Source organism: Artibeus jamaicensis, unplaced genomic scaffold (genome assembly GCF_021234435.1).
Source record: "Artibeus jamaicensis isolate MK-2021 breed Jamaican fruit bat unplaced genomic scaffold, CSHL_Jam_final contig_240, whole genome shotgun sequence".
NCBI classification, from domain to species: domain Eukaryota; kingdom Metazoa; phylum Chordata; class Mammalia; order Chiroptera; family Phyllostomidae; genus Artibeus; species Artibeus jamaicensis.
In genome coordinates this window covers 10,194,080-10,210,904 of record NW_026521506.1, presented here as the reverse complement: position 1 = coordinate 10,210,904, position 16,825 = coordinate 10,194,080, and the positions used below count along the sequence as shown (strand labels likewise).

Here is a 16,825-nt window from a genome sequence, read left to right as displayed (position 1 = left end):
ACATTTCCTTTCTTTTTAAAAACTCAAAGGTCTAGAGTCTTTCTTAACCCTTATGTCATCATCAGTGGCTTCTCCCTTCTATTTTATCCTATCAACAATGCCCACTTTCCCCAGCTTTCTCTGTTCCACTGTAGGGTTCAGTTTTCCACCCAATTCAACCATGACTTCCTCCTCTCTCAATCCTAGATGCTGGCAAACAACTCCTGACCCCCCTGTTGCCCTTCTATTCCATCTCGAACTTAACTCAGCCTGGAATCAGTGAACCACTCTGGATGTACAACTCCTGATTAGCACCTTTCCTCCATGCTCCCACCCAACCCTCCAATTTGAGCCCAAGGCTCTCAGGCCACTGTTCTTTATCCTGTTTCACTTTAGAATTTCCATCATTCATCTCCCTATATCTAGAATTCCTCCCACTTGCAGACTGGAAAAACTGGTGTATTCCCACTTTCTCCTTCTTTCAAGATCATCCTATTTAGGACCACCAATCTCCCATTCAGTACCCTTACTTAGTCTAGATTTTCTAATTAATGCTTAGACTTATAAGCCCTGGATCTCAGGTAACCTCTGCTTCCTGGGCCCTCCCAGGGCAGTGACTACCAAAGGCAAGATTTTACCTTTCTGACACCAGCTCCAGATAACAGCTGAATACATGTCTTCCTCTTTCTCTCACATTCTGCATTTTTCACCTGTATACATACTATCTTAGGTTCTCTATTTCCTTATGGGTAAATATTTTTATATCTCTTCAAAACATGCCAGTTTCTGCCCAACCCTAGTTTTACCCAAGATCACTTTTCTCTCTTGCCTCAACCTTAGTGATTCTAGCATGGAGGTGTAAAGAGCCTTAAAGATTCTTCAAACTTTACTTTGGAAAACATTTTCCTGGAGATTTCAAGGTTCCACTTTTTCCTTAGTTGGTCCTAACATGAGACCAGTGATGACCACGTCTCTTCCCCCTTCACTGCCCAACTAACCTAACCCTCTTCCTGACGTTTCTTTTTACCTCCCTTCTTTCTAGTATTCAAGTCGTTTTCTCCCATAATTCAGTTCCCCTAAAAGAAGTACTTCTCTAAAACCCATTATCCAGACTTGTCATAAGAGATCCTCTGTCACCTGTACAAAAACTTTTTTTTTCCTATGTACTGAACTACAGCATGATTAAAGCAAATAGATTCTTGGAGGAACTCCCTTTACTTCCCAAGACAGTCTATGACACTGAGAAAGAAAAGGATCCTCCCTCCCTTCTCCTGATAAATCAAAACTGTCAGGTCTAGAAGTGCCCTTGGTACAGCCACCATTTCTTCTGGAACTCCCCTGCACTCTGCCCAATCCAGACTCCAATAGCAGCACCTGCCAGAAACTTAGCTTTCCTGTGCCCTATCTCAACAACTTGACATCTTTTCTTTGTTGGCCTACTCCAAAGAACTAGTCCTCCTTAACCCAGACATCAGTCCGCTCCCCTCCCTCCATCAGTGAATTCTCAGAGCCAAAGTGGAAAGAAAACGTAGCTAGCTTTGGCTGAAGCTGGTAACAGAGTCAGCCCCCTTAAAAGTCAATTTGAGTAAGACTCTGTGCCTGACGCCTGTACCTCTCACCTCTCATGCCCGCCCACATCTGCCCCAAGGGCAGCTTGCCTCAGCTGCCCTATCAAAAGATGAGTCTGCCTACCAATATCCATCTAGCTCAGTCAACACAAGTCCCTCCTAAACTCAATCAACCTTCAGATTCTCAGAATCTGAGTCACGGAGCCCCCTGATCCTCCTACCTCCCCTAACTTTTCCTACTAGCTTTGCTTCTCCATCAAAATTTTACAGGTTCCCCACCCCAATTCTTTACTCCTGTTTGAGCCTCTGGGTGATTCCTGAGATTGGGTTACTCCACTCACTCCCCAGTGGAATCCTCCAAATTTCTTTGCTACACACTGTCCTCTTTGGTACCACATGATGACATCACCACCCAATCTGAGTACTCTGGTACTGAACTAAAATCTGCTCCATTGTACTGTCTACCAACTGTCCCCAAAATAAACCCCCCTCTATCCCAACACTCAAGGATGGGGCAGGCAAACAGAGAACTAGATGACCTATAAAGTCCCTTCAACGTTGAAATTTTATTACCAACCTAATCCATTGTCAACCCTAAATGCATCCCCCGTTCATTTTCCAAAAAAAAAAAAAAAAAACAAAACGTTTCAACGGCGTGACTTTGAGAAAGTCTAAGCTGAATGAACCATGGGGCTACCAGAGTAAGGCTAACCTACAAATGCATCCCCAGAAGTGTCACCAAAGATTTTTGCAATAGTATTCCACTTCTGTGCCACAGGGACGACCTCCAAACTGCCTTGAGAGCATTCAGCTGTCGCACAAGTTACCCGAACCCCTCCCACACTCTCCTAAAGAGGTCCTAAACCCTGAGCTAGATGCGTCCTAGCCAAAAGACGCCTTTCCTTACTGTCTACTCTGGTAGGCACCAAGAATTAGTAAGTATCACCACATCAACAGCTTCTACAGACAACGTGTAAAATTTGAAAACAATAAAACAAAAACCACAGTGCTCTCCCTGGGGGAGGAGGTGGTGCGGGCGGAAAACAAGGGCACCCCCACTGGCCTGTGCTGTTGGCCTCCCGGGTTTGCAGTGTGCTTCCCTCCCACCTTTCCCCTCAACCACATCTTTCCCCACAACAATCTCCCGCACCTCCATAACGCGAAATCCCCAGCCGAGGTGCGGCCAGCTCCTCCCAGCCTTGCCCCGGACGTCCCTCTGGCCCAGCCTTCCTCTCCGCGGGACCCTAGCGAGGAAGGCCCCCTCCACCGTCCAGTTCACCTCCGGATCCCTTCCTGGGCTAATGGGTGCCCCGGCAGGGCTCCGTCCCGAAGAAGAACCTCGAGGAGCCAAGCCCACGAGGCCCGTCGCGGGACCCACCCACCCCCTTCCTTCTCCTGGTACCTCGTCCTCCATGCACCGGCCCCCGGGGCTCTTCGTCGTCTCAGTCCCGGCTCGTACCGCCCCCCGTCGGGGCTCCACCCCCCCCCCGCCGGCTCCCGCCCCCAGGACTGCCCCCTCCCCACCTGGCGCAGCCTGCGCCCTCTGCCCCGGCACGGGACTCCTTTTGGCCTCCGTTCCCCGCCCAGAAGCAGCGGCGGCCGCGGCGGCGGCGGCGGCGGCAACGGCTGCGGCGGCCCCAGCAGGAGGAGCAGCGCGGCGGCGGCGGCGGCGGCAGTAGCACCGCCCCGGCCCCGCCCCGCCGCCCGCTGGAGCCCCACGCCCCGCCCGCCCAGCCGCCGGACTGCTCCCCCCGAAGCCCACCGCTAAGCCCCCCCCCCACGCCCCAGCCGCGATCCGCTCGAATCCAGCTCCGCTGGGCCTGCTGTCCATTCCTCACGCCCTTAAAGACCGGGGTGGGGTAGCCCTGGGGTTCGCGGCCGTCCCTCGCCCTCCTTCTCCAAGGGCTGAGGGGATTGCCCCTGATCCCGAAACCCGGCCCCGTAACCGGAGCCTCCCTCCTTCCAGCCCTCGGCTCCGCTCTCAAACCCCTTGCCTCCAGGCCTGGCGCGAAGCGGGTGGAGAGCTTGCACGCCGGATTTCCCCCCTAGCTTGCCGAGGCTAGAGGGAATTGCCCCCATCTCATCCCCCTTCCATTTAAGCCCCCTCCCCGCCGCGCCTGGCCCGGCGGCCCCCGCCTGTAGAGCGAGGGCAGCGGAGCCAGGGCGCTCCGAAGTCATCCCCCGCCTTTTTTCCAGGGACTGGGATAATTGCCCCTGCCCCCATCACAGCACTCCCACTCCTGAACCCAAGGCCCCGCCACCACCTAGGTGTACCCCTTACCCTACGGTTCCTGCACCCCAACACCGGGGAGAACGCAGCCTTGAAGAGCACCCGTCGCACCTCCCCTCTGAGGTTGGAGGGTATTTTCTCCAGGTCTCTTCAAGACTTCATCACGGACAGTAATCCCCCCCTCCCCAAAAAAACAAGACCTTTATCGCCCTGCCCTGCTGGCCATCCTCCCTTCTGATCGTCGGATCCCTGGGTCGGGGGGTTGGGGCCAGGTAGTTAACAAAACCATAGCCTCCACCTCCTTTTCCAAGGAGTGGGGTAATTCCAATGGTTTCCCCCCTAGGATCAACCAGACCCCCGTTTCCATGGAGACCCCCGCCCAGCCGGGAAGAAGACTCTTCCGAATCCAAGCGAACTAGTCTCACCTGGCTGAGGGAAAGGGGTGAGGTGGGGGTAGGGTAGGGCAGGAACGGGGTACGAAGGTGGGAAGTGGAGAGGAGCAGTCCCGAAGGGAGGGGCGAGAACCGAGCAAGCCCAGCGAGCGCTACGTCCGGGGACACGAAGAGGACGGCGCCCCCGGGGGGTAGCTGAGCGGCTTGTGGGGCGACGAAGGGACGGGGTTGAGGAAAGGCTTAAGATGGAAAGAAGCGAGGGGGGAGATACGAGAAAGCCGGGGAGCCAAAAGGGGTGGAGGGGTTGAGGGAGAGGAAAAAAAGACGCACCTGTTCTCGGGTCGGCTCCGCGGAGAAGCTAAGGCCGCCACCCGGGCTCTCTCTTACCCACTCAGTACCGCCACCCGCCTCACACTGCCCGGATCCGATGCCCCCCTCCGCCTCTTATCGCCACCGACCTCCTTCTCGTCTCTCTCCGCGGCGGCGGCGGTCGGACTCTAGGAACTGAGAGGAAGAAGGGAGGGCTCAGCAAAGCGGAGGAGAGACAGAGCCACACACTGGCAGCAACCGCGGCGAGCGAAAGAGTGAGGGGGAGAGCGGTGTGTGTGTGTCTGTGTGTGCGAGCGAAGCCTGGTGGAGTGGGTGCCGGTCGCAGGGCTCCACGGGAAGTGGAGTCCGGCGGAGTCCGCGGACGTTGCCAGACCCGGCTTCACGGGACTACAACTCCCAGAATGCCGCCTGTCCGGGGGGGGGGAGAAATGGGGAGGAGGAGAAGGGAGGGAGGGAGCGAGAGAGGGAGGGACGAAAGCAGGGAGCAAGCGGCGGCGAAGGGGGCAGAGCCAAGCAGCCCCGGTGACACTGGGAGGGGAGGGGAGGAGGAGGGGATCACTGCGAGGACCGAGCGGATTCCGGAGAGGGAGGCAGCGGTGGCTGCAGCAAGCCGGGCAAAAAGCTAGACTCCCAGGAAAGGTGGAGGAGCTCAATCTGAGGGGCTGCAAGAGCCCCACGCCCACCCCACTCGACGCCCCTCGAAGGGGGAGGTTGAGGAAAGGAAAAGATCAATGCACCAAGGCCTGAGGGTTCTCTCTCTTCCAGTGCTCTCCACCTTATGCTCGACTTGACTTTCTCAGGCCATAGGTGCCCCATGCAGTGTGCAAATCTTCCCTCTGGGCATCACAGAGCAGAAGCATTGAGTCCTCTTCTCCCAAGGTCCCGAGGGAGGCTTCCCTTGCTGGCAGGGTGTGACTCCCCCTTTTTCCCGCCACCGCCCCCCCCCCCAGCTGTCGCCACCCCCATCTCCCTCCCAGGAATCCTTACTATGAAGCCTGGGCTCGCGTATCCCTCCCCGCCAAGAAATAGAGTCCCTCTGGGAGCAACTAAGCAGCCATCTCTCTTATGAGGGGTCCCTACCCACCAGTACCCTCTTATCATTGTCCCCCTCACCGAGGCAGTAGTGGGGGCGACCCGAGTTGGACTGGTGGCTACTTTCCCTCGGAGACTAGCCGTCCTTGGCACACCGACCCTGTGTAGAGAGAGAAGCACATTAATACTCTCGTTTCCCCCACCCAAGTTCGGATCCCGTGGAAATAGCCCACAAGGAAGGAGTTGGTAGTGGAAGTGAGCTTGGGGAGTGAATCCAAATCCTCAAACCTCATCCCAGGCATGGAATCCGAGGGCTCGTCCCTTTCCTTAAAAGCCATAAAATCACTTGGTGGGGGGTGTAGTGGGTAGTAGATTATCTAAACATTAATGTCCGCGCGACTCGAAGCGACGCTACGTGTAGGAATTAGACACGAATTAGGCTGCTGTGGCGAGAGGGAAAGTATACCCCCCCGCCGTCGTCCGCCCCCAAACACACACCCCTAAGAGAGTCAGATGGCCGAGGGAGGGGAAGAGGCAGTGGGGAGAGCTGGAGAGTCAAAGGGTTGTGGCGGGGGAAGGGGGGAGGGTCCGCGGCCCCCTGAAAGCAGAATCCAGATGCTAAGAAATGGGTGGGGGGTTCGGCACAATTGCAGAGTGTGTCTTTCCTCGATTTTCCCCGAATCGCCGCCGAACACCGTCTAACACTCGTAGTTGCTTACCAGTTAGTCCCCTAGCCCCATTTGTGCGCATGAGGCGGCCGGAGCCCGGGGAGCCCGGGCACAAACTCCGCGGAAGCTGGCCTTCTCCGCCGCTGCGCTGCCGCGGGCCTCCCTCCCTCCGCTGGCGGCCCCGCGGATCTACCTTCGCCCCCGGCCGAGGCCAGACCCCTCTCGCAACTCCACGCCCCTACTCCACCCCCGGTTCCCCCTCCTCTCGCCCTCTCCCCGCGGGTCCGGCCCAGCCCCTAGCGGCGCCCCGCCCTACCGCTCGGTCCCGAGCCCAGCAAGTGCCCCGAACTCGCCCCCCGCCCCCACACCCAGGCTGGTCCGGCCGGGCCTCGTTTCCCCCTCCCGCGGCGCCCCGCCCCCGAATCCACGTCCTACTTCGCCACCCAACTCGGCCCGGTCCGGGTTCGGCCCGCGCCCAGGCCACCGGAGTCCCGGGTTCGGTCCGGTGTACGGCCACCCACCCCGCCCTTGCCTGGGTGCTGGCCTGGCCCAATGCCTGCGACCGCCGATCCGGCCCAGGCGGGCGGTCTGGGTCTAGGTCCCGGTGCCGGCCTCGGTCCTGGCGGCGTTGCCGCGTCTCGCCACGAGGGCTCGGTCCACGCAAGATCCGAACCCGCGCAGGGTGGGGGCCGTGGAAAGCAAGTTTCTTTATCTTCCCTCGGCCCCTGCCGCAGGGCCGCACCGTCCCCCCTCACCCCCCACCGCGCCCCCTTCACCTGGGCAGAGCCCCCGACCGCTGTCGCAACTTTGCTCTTCTCCACGCCGCCGGGGAAGCGGGCGAAGCGGGAGGAGGAGAGAGGTGGCGGGGGGTGCTGGGATCAGGCCGCTGGGCTCCGGGAGGACACGTGGGGGAGGAGGGGAAGGAGGAGGAGGAGGAGGAAGGGGGGGCGGGCCTGCAGTTCTCGGGGCTCCCCCTGCCAGCCCCGGGGAAGCCGGAACCTCTCCGGGCAGCCGCAGACCCCGCACTGGCCACGGGGGAAGAACAGAGCCACCTTCCCCTGCCAGCCCCCAGCTCCAGGAAGGGGGCGGGGGCGAGCAACGCCGCTCCGGGTCGGAGAGCGAGCGTTTTCGCTCGTGCTTTCTGTGTGCTTCTCTCTCACCGTTTAGACTCAGTGTGTGGGGCGGTGTAGGGTCTTGCATGTGGAGGGGGGGGGCGCCCTCGCCGGACGCTCCGCCCCTCTCTCGGCCCCCCACTTCCCTAACCCGGACGACCTCGGTGTGTAGCTCAGGCGCTCGGGCACCGAGACAGCCCAGGAGCGCAACCCCAACCCCAGCGCCGAAGTGGGACAGGTGCTGGGGAAGGGAAAATGCCGGGGCTCGCTGCCTCGCCTCGCGTCTCCTGAGAGGCTCACCCTTCTTGGCAATCTCCCGGACTGCAAACCCTCTGGGCCTTCCTCAAAAGGTAGCCCCCGGCCTGGGCGTGGAGGATCTTTTTTTTTTGGGGGGGGGGCGGGATCCAGAGGCCCGAGGGAGGAAGGGGGAGGAGGACGGCGGAAGGTTTGTAAAGGGGGATGCCTGCAGGACTCGGGGCAAAAACCTGGCCCAAAGAGGACTGGCTTCTGCCTGCTGCCCTCCGACTCCTCAGTCATCAAACCCAGCCCCTTGACCCTTACCCTTTACCCTAAAGACTCCTTGTCTGGCCAAAGGAATAAATCCTCGTACATGTTTACATCCCAGGCCATCATCAGGACTGAAGGGCTGAGAAGCCTGCGGTCCACATTGAAACTCTGATGACTTTACATTAGCTCCGAGGAGGAGAGCAGCTTGCGAAGGAGCTGAAGCTGCCGGCAGACTTGCTTTCAGTCTCAGGGTGTTTTTCAGCGGTTCCAACCCTGAGCCCGTGTTGGGGACTTCAAAGGCATCGCCTCAGCCTACAGGGTTTTAGCAGAGGTGCCCAGCAGTTCCAGGAGGGTTCAAGACTTTGTAAACAGAATGTGAAATGAATAGCAGGAATTTGAAAAAAAAAAAACAACCTTTATGTGCACATATATTGATATAATTTATTATATATTTATCCATACTAAGGAAGCCAGAAGGTCATTTGGACTAGAAGGAAGCCCTGCTAGATTAATGTCTTCCTTCTCCTCCCTGACCCCCTCCTTAGTGAAAAGCCCAGAGGTTCTACCTCTAAGCTGTGGGGTATCTTCTCTTCTTTGGAAGAACTCTAGAGATGGCAGTTGAGACTTGCCTGGTATGTCTCCCTCACCTGGTTTGAAGGATGAGTGTGAGTATTGCGGAGGATGGCAAGCCACTAAGGCTGCAGTGGCTTTGCTGTTGTCTGAGGCCCTCTTGCTGTCCTCACCAACCTCAAATCTATTGCCAGCAATGGGGACATAATGTTTGTCATTTTACTTTGCTTTGGGAACCTCTGTTTTACTTGACCACTCTCACCCTGCCATGCGCCACACACACCCACCTTTAAAAGTTTCTGGCCTGAGAAGCACCGAGGAAAAAAGAAGATCTGGAAATTATTTGTTTAAGCTAATCAACATATGAACTCGAAAATGCATTACTAAGTGTATGTGTAGGGTGGGGAGTGGAAACAACCTCTATTGAGCCTGGTAGTGCAGGCCCCACCAGTACCGCTTGGATTTGGCTTGGTTGTCTTAACTGATTTTAATTAACCTGGTAATACTGAATCTCCACTTTTCTTAAGGCCCTTTAGGGTCTTAGAGGTACTTTGCTCCTTGGTTTGAGGCTGAAATGGACCTCTTCATTCCCACGAGGCTGTATCTACCATTTGGCTGCATCATTTATCTGGTGAAATGAAGGTTGGGGCAAGATGGTTGTTTACTGGCTGAAGCTCTAACTTCTTTGAGCCCTTTCCTGTTGGGGGCCACGCTTCCTGCCCTACAGGAGATGATGGGAAACCAAGGAGCAGGGTGGGGAGAGCTTGTAGAGAATGTAGATGTTAATGATTATTTTATTTGAGGCTAGAGCCACAACATAATCTTAATAATAATACCTTGCCTTTGTACACCATTGGAGTGTTTACAAAGCTCTTTTTGAAAGATTTTGCTTATTTACTTTTAGAGAGCAGGGAAGGGAGGGAGAGAAACATCAGTGTGGGAGAGACAGCAATCTGTTGCCTCTCACACACCCCCAACTGGGGACCTGTCCAGCATCCCAGGCATGTGCCCTGACTGGGAATCAAACCAGCGACCTTTCAGGTGTGCAGGCTGACACTCGATCCACTGTGCCACACCAGTCAGGGCTACAAAGCCCTTTCACTTGTGTCATTTCATTTGTTTCTCACTACAATTCTCAATTTTGTGATTGAGGAAACTGAGTGTATGAATGTCTGTGTGTGCCTTGTTCAAGGTCACATGAGTAGTGATCACTGTAGCTAGGACTCAATTATACTAGTCCTCACTTCACCTCCAGAGTTCTTTTCGGTGAGGTACAACACATCCATTTAATGCCAAAATATTCCTATCCAGGCAGATTTTTTTTTCTAATTGTTGCTCCCATCAATAGCAGCTACTGGCCTGGATCTGGACTCTTGGAGAGGCAGCTTGGTGTAATACAAAGAGGATTGTTTGGGAGTTTTGAGAACCTAGTCCTGTCTTGTGGACAGCTGGCAGTGGTACCTCAAGCAAGCCCTAATATTTGAGTAGCACCAGGCTGATGCCAGGTACTGCGTTTTAGGTCTCCCCGCCCATACTCTAAAATATGAAAATCAATGCACTTGTCCTACCTCCCTCGCAGGGACACCCTTGTAACCTACTGGACTCATGCAGAAGTTATTACTACCAGTGTCGGCATCACCAGACTCTCTAGATGCAGCACAGAGACCTAAGAGTGACACCTGCCTGGGCCCCACCCTCCCGAAACTTATGAGGTAAAATGGGATATGGGGGTCCCAGGATAATTTAGGTCCCAAACCAACCTCTGTAAATTCATAGGATAATTGCTTCAATTCACTGCTTTGTTCTATAATCAGAGGCCTTGTCTTTCTGGTAAAACAGCCCAGCCCTATGACAACAACAAAATTCCAGTGGTTTAGATCTTTAGTGTGTCAGAATGAAGTGAATTTTAAGCTTCTGGTTGTCTCTTCATTTGCTGCACCCCCAGTCAGCTAAAGATAAAGTCAGGATTGGAACTTGGGATTTCAGGACTGCCAAAGGATTCATTCTAAGTCACCCCAGTTGAAAGGGAATTGGAAAGAGAGAGGAAGAGAAAGAGCCTTGCAAACTCAGGGAAGGAGTGGAGCCGGTACTAGGTTCTCAAGGCTGATTATGAGTTATAGACACTAAGTTCTCTTTCTATTTCACTTTATGTCCTGAGAGGGGCCAAAGGAAAGAATTTGTTGCCACTACTCACTATTTGGAAGGCTCAAATGCACAAACCCTATTGCAGCAGGTTGCTGCTGGACAGGCATTGCAGCAGCCCCCCGTATGCCGTGGAAGGCCTGGTCTCTGCCTTCCCAGAGCCCCAGGTCTAGATGGGGAGACAGTATGTCTGGTTAAACTTAACTCTGTAAACAACCAAGAACCTTTCTAGATTTTATAGCTAGGGTGGGGGAAAGAGGAAGCGGGGCTAAAGTCACCCCAGAGGCTCTTCAGGTCAAGCTCATCTTTCCTAAGACTCCTACGCACTTAACAAGGATCTTAATCAAACAGTTTTAGAGATAGAAGGGACTGCAAGAGATCAGCTGCCCTACTGAAAAACTGGTGGTGGCTACCCACTGACAAAATCAAGTCCATAAGCCTTCGCCTAGTTTTTAGGGCCCTCCCTGATCTGGTTCCAACCTCCTCTCCTCCCGTGTCCCTCACAAGTCCTCTGTTCTCACCCAACCAGCCTTCTGGCCATTCCTTGGACGAGTGCTTTCTTGACTGCACCCTTGGCTTTTTCTATGTCCTTCTCAGCTTCTTGAAATCCCACTCAACCATTACTCCAGCCAGCTCTTTCGTGCCATTTTCTCTGACCCCTACTTCCTCCCCATAGAAATTAACTGCCCCTCAGGGTATCCCCTCGGTGCTGAGCTTGGCCCTTTATTTAGCACTTCTACGCTCTGCCTATCCATCTCTCCAACTAGATTTTCACCTCCTTGTATTGAAAGGGCCCAGTATTTCTCATCTGTGTCTCAGAGCCTTCTTCCTTTCCTTCTCCCAATAGCATCCCTGACCCTGGCCCCCCCCCCATGTACATGCTTGTTAAGTGAATAAATGAATGGATGACCTACTCTAATCCCCTTATTTTATAGTAGAGAAACTGAGACCCACACCTGGCTTCCCTTCTTGCCATTTAAAGACAGTTTTAACTCTTGGTCTCTTTTCATCTTTTTCTTCCCATTTAGTGGTTACACACACAGACTCTAGAGTTAAATAGAGAAGGCAGTTTGAATCCTGGCTCCATCACTTCCTAGAAACATCACCATGGACCCAACTTCTCTGTGAGCCTCAGTTTCCTCATTTATAGAATGGCAACTAATAAATACCTCCTGATAATGTTTCAAGAATCAAATGAGTTCTTGTATGTTAGGCACTTAAAACAGTACCTGACACCTAGTAGATGCCCTATAGTAGTTTTTTGTGTTGTTGTTTTTTTTTTAACATGAGGACTTTTTAAAGAGTTTGGAATTTGGGAGCACCTGCTTAACCGAAGTCCAGGAATAAAAGTCACAGCCTGAATCTAAAGAAACAGAGAGGTATTTTCGGCAAGGGGAATAGGATAAAATTTAACAAGATCTTTCATTAAAACTATTACCTCTTCCCCCAAAGAGGCTAAGAAATATTGAGACTAGAACCCAGCTCAGTGGGTACTCACCTAATTCCAGTTCCTGGAGCTACTGCATTCCTATGGCTGTGATGGTGATTCTGTGCAGGCTTAGAGGTGTTGGCACCACTGAGGTGTCCTGCCGAACCCACACATGCCATTGTCGCTCCTATCCACATGCCTATACTTGAGCTCTCTTCCACTTGGCCAAGTCCTTCAAGCTTCACCTCCACAAAGCTTTCTTGCCTCTGAATTCTTGGCCCTGTGGGTAAGTACCACACAACTTAGCGTTTAGTGCTTTTCTGTGCTCTGTGCCCATGTACTTTTCCATCTGAGGGCCACCACCTTGTCATAGAAGGCAGCATCCCTCATAGTACCTGGCTGCTTTTGAGCAGCTAGCACTCCATGAGTACTTTGGGACTGATTGACAGTAGGTATTCAGTGAAGACCTGGGCCCTGCCCCACCGTGCTGTCTCTCACTCCCCACCAATCCCTTGGCACACCACACTTCTCAAATCAACTAGCCTTTTCAGTAGTCACTTTGGCTCTTCGAATCTGATTCTGGAGGCAAGGGCCACATTTTACCATGTCCTCCATGCAGTCCAACATAGTGCTTCCACCATGAACAGAACAGGGTAGGCACATAGCTTTGCGGTTATAGATAACTCAGTGAAGATACAATTTTTATTTCAGGCATGTGTGTTTGTATGTATCCTTGTGTGTCTGTTCTTGCTCATTAAACTGCAAGGGGCTTCAGGGGAAGAATTGTCCATTGCAGTAAGAAAATTACAAAATGATTAAATCAAGCAGGAACCTGAGATTTAGATTTTTTTTTAAATCCAAAAAACAAACAAACAAACAAACAAACAAACAAAAATCCAAGGAGGCAATGTTCTACCTTCAGTATACATTCAGTCTAAACTCTCACACCAAAAATTTTTAACCTCAATATACATAAGAATAATTTGGAGTAGCTTGTCAAAATTCAGATGCCAAGGCACCCTCCCACTCAGGGTCTTATTGAATAGGTCTGGGGTAGTACCTTGTACTCTAAATTTCTAGCAGTCTCTGTGAGGAATTTGGAACCAGAGGGGACTCCACCCTGAAAGATACTGAACACTTTTTCATCTTTACCAGAGACCCCCCAAGCTTTTCACTACCAGGGTTTTTATTGTTTCTTCCCCCTCATGAACCCACTTTGACACACAGTTATCTCTCCCTCTTTTTCTCCCTCCCTCCCCTCTCTCTAAAAATAAATAAATAAATCTTTAAAAAACCAGTCATATGTCACGTGGTATGTGCCAGAAAATGTCCTAAAAAATTTACAAATAGGAATTCATTCAAACTTCATAATAACCTGATCAGGTAAATGTTAGTATTTTCCCATTTCACAGATGAAGACACTGAGAGACAGAGAAGTTCAGTGACTTGTCTAAAGTTGCCCAGCTAGTAATTTTTTTCAATTGAGGCCAAATTTCCATAACCTAAAATTAACCATTTTAAAGTGAACAATTCAGTGGCATTTAGTACATTCACAACATCGTGCAGCCACTACCTTCACCTAGTACCAGAATGTTTTCATTACCCCAAAATGAAACTCCATACCTGTTAAGCAGTTGCTCCGCTTTCCCTCTTACCCCCTAGACTCTGACAACCACCTATCTTCTTTCTATTTACATGGATTTACCTGTTCCAAATACCTCATTTAAGTGATATCATTTAGTATGTGGCCTTTTTCACTTAGCGTGATGGTTTCAAGGTTCGTCTGCATTGTAGCAAATATCGGTACTTCATTACTTTTTATGGCTGAATAATATTTCATCATATGGATGTCCCACAGTTTGTTTATTCATTCCCAGCAGGTAGGTTTTCAAGCTGATACCTGAATCCAGGCAGTCCGATTTTAGAATCTGTGCTCTTAACCCTCTGTGTTTAAAATACTTAACTTTCTTAAAGAAGATATATTTTCAAGTAATAATTTGCCATTTAAAAATGCATCAAGCCCTGGCTGGTGTAGCTCAGTGGATTGAGCTCGGGCCTGCGAACCAGACAATTGCGGTTCGATTCCCAGTCAGGGCACATACCGGGGTTGCAGGCCGGTTCCCTACAGGCCAGTTCCTAGCAGGGGACACATGAAAGGCAACCATACATAGATGTTTCTCTCCCTCTCTCCTTCCCTTCCCCTCTAAAGATAAATAAAATAAAAATCTTAAAAAAAATTAAATTAAAAAATTAAAAATAAATAAAAATGCATCAAATGCATATAAAATTGCACCAGGACTTCAGATCAGCCTCAGAGAGCCACATGAAGGTCATTTCATTCCAGCCAAAGCTAAAACATTTGATATTACAGTTCACCTCTGCAGTCTCAGCCTCGTGCAGGTGCATTTCACTAGACTTGATGAAATAATAGATGTAATTCATAGATTTTTCTCCCAGGCTTTTATGGGCTCAAGGACCCTAGTGTGGGATCCACTGATTGCAAATCCTTTCAAGACACCCAGCCACCAAAGACAGGTTCCATCAAGTTGTCCAGTAGACCCTACTGACAACCCAGCAAGTGGGTTCCTTCATGTTGGAAAGATTTTCCACACCAAGCAGTTAAACAAGGAAGGAGTTGGAGGTGTACCTTCAATAAATTAGAAAATTCCAAAATCTAGGAAATCATTTTGCCTGAATGTTCTAGTTAACTAACTAGAATTTCTCCACCAATAATGCACATGGCCATGTACTGGGGACCAATAAGACAGCCCTTTACCTGGGCTCCCAAAGGGGGGGGCCTTAAGCTGGACTTCCGAGAGAGCCCTTCCAGACTCAAAGTATCTGCTCTGACAGAACCTGAGGTGAGAATGCTGTTCCAACACAATGCTGATCACATGATTTTTCTCCTGACTTTTCAAGGGTGTGGACAAAAAAAAAAAAAAAGAATCAGGCTTGCTTGCATCTCCTCTGGAGGTTTGTGATACCTGCTCCACATGTCTGAGAGCCCCATTTGATGTTGTGAGCACTGCCCTCTCCAAAGGGGTCCCTTGCTGCCCCGTCAGAGACCAAACAACCAGGCTGGATTCAAAACTGTTCACACTGGCTTAGCTCAGCAGAATAAAATGAACATCAAGGATAGCCTTGAAGGGAAAGAGATGCCACGAAACATGTTGCTTGAGAGATGAGAGGTGAATGGTGAGTGATGAAAGCTTCTTCATTGTTGTAGCCCTGGAGCCTTGCAGAAGGCCTGGCACCAATGGAAAAGTACTCAAAACATGTTTGTCGATTGAATGACTGACCGACAGAGAGCCTTCTTCTTGTTCTGGAGGTAGAACATTATGGAAGCATCGGAGAGCTGCTCCATGGGGACAGAGAATGGAGGGAAGTTGGCATGTGTCTGGAGCACCCTGCCAGGACCTACACAGACCATATTCTTCTGTGTCTGAAAATTTCTCACAAAGTTCTCAGAGGCCGAAAGTCTCAAAAGTAGATTCTTCCAAGCTCACTGTGTGCTTTATTTTACTCCATTCAAGTCAGAGGGATTTAATAGTGGCATAGTATAACAGGGGGACTCTGATGAGAGCACCTATATAAAAGCATATTGAGCCCTGGCTGATGTAGCTCAGTGGATTGAGGGCTGGCCTGAGAACCAAGGGTTTGCTGGTTCGATTCCCAGTGAAGGAAAATGCCTGGGTTGTGGGCCAGGTTCCCGGTTGGGGGCACACGAAGAGGCAACCACACATGGATGTTCTCTCCTTCTCTTTCTCCCTCCCTTCCCTCCTCTCTAAAAGTAAATAAATTAAATCTTCTTTAAAAAGCATATTGAAAAAGACAGAGCCAGAACTTCTTGTTAACTTACCAATATTGGTTTTGCATGGTCTAAAGGAGTCTGTCTGTGCCATTTGGGCAGGTAGGTTTCTGTCCATGGGTCTTATCACTGAACACACATGTGTGCAGACACTCTCCAAACATACTCATTTTATAACGCAGTCAACTCCTGTGTGCCAAAATTCAAATAACCACAACCCTCAAAGAATCTGAATCTCTTTTTGCAAGACAATGCAATAATCCCTTACGTTTGTTTGGGGCTTTGCAGGTCACCAAGTGCTTCACCATCCTTGACCCCATTTGTTTGTTGATTGATGTTCAAACTGGTCCTGAGAGTTTACAAGAGCCGGGGGGTGGGGGGAAATTCCTAAAGAATCAAATAGCAGTGACTTGTGTGGTGCCAGTAGCCTTGGCTGTGTGCTAGGCCTCTGAGTACCAGGCCTCTTGCTATGGCAGAGACATCAGGGATACAGTGACTTGCTGCTACAGACTTGCAGGCACATACAAGCACTTGAGGGACTGGACTGGTAGGACGTGACTCCTGCAGCTGCAAGGAGCTGAGACTCATCTGTATGTAATCAGCACTGTAGCAAAAACAGTGGAGACAGAAGAGTTGGAGTGCCCCTCCCTCATTCTGGACCATCAGTCACTCATTCAGCAGACATCAGGAGCTCCAGCTCCTCCTTGTAGTTTATTCTGGGTATTGAGGGTACAGAGAGAGTAAGACTTGTCTCTTAAACCTCTCTGACCATATTATTTGATAGTCCTTCTCTCCTTCAAGTCTATCCTTCTTGTTAATTATATAACCTCATTTTGCCAGGGAAAAAATGTTGAGAGAAGGGGTTCTACCAAATCACTTTCTTCCATTACCTTCCCTCTCTGTCTCTCTCAGTCTCTCCCTTTCTCTCTCCTTCTTTCCCTCTCTCCTCCTCCTCCTCCCTTCCTCCCTCCTCCCTTTCCTCCTTACCTCTCTCACACACACCCAAGATGCTTCACTGGGCCTCAAAAAACCCCAGAGCTAATCTGGCTTCATCATGT

The 16,825-nt window shown here is 51.3% G+C and overlaps 1 protein-coding gene across 7 annotated transcripts in view; it reads right to left on the bottom strand.

Moving 5' to 3' along the window:
• BCORL1 (BCL6 corepressor like 1) overlaps window positions 1-7,088 on the bottom strand; it is a 64,380-nt gene extending 57,292 nt beyond the window's left edge. For 2 of the 7 annotated variants that reach the window (XM_037147099.2, XM_037147107.2), the window contains exons 1-3: window positions 6,251-6,397; window positions 5,613-5,691; window positions 4,500-4,673 (exon numbers count right to left, since the gene is read on the bottom strand). The gene's annotated coding sequence lies outside the window, so the exon portion shown is untranslated. Of the gene's footprint in view, window positions 1-4,499; window positions 4,895-5,612; window positions 5,692-6,250; window positions 6,398-6,975 lie in introns of those variants that run through there. The other 5 variants (XM_037147100.2, XM_037147102.2, XM_037147108.2 and 2 more) reach the window with 5 other exon arrangements.
• Between the last annotated feature and the right edge of the window lie 9,737 nt (window positions 7,089-16,825).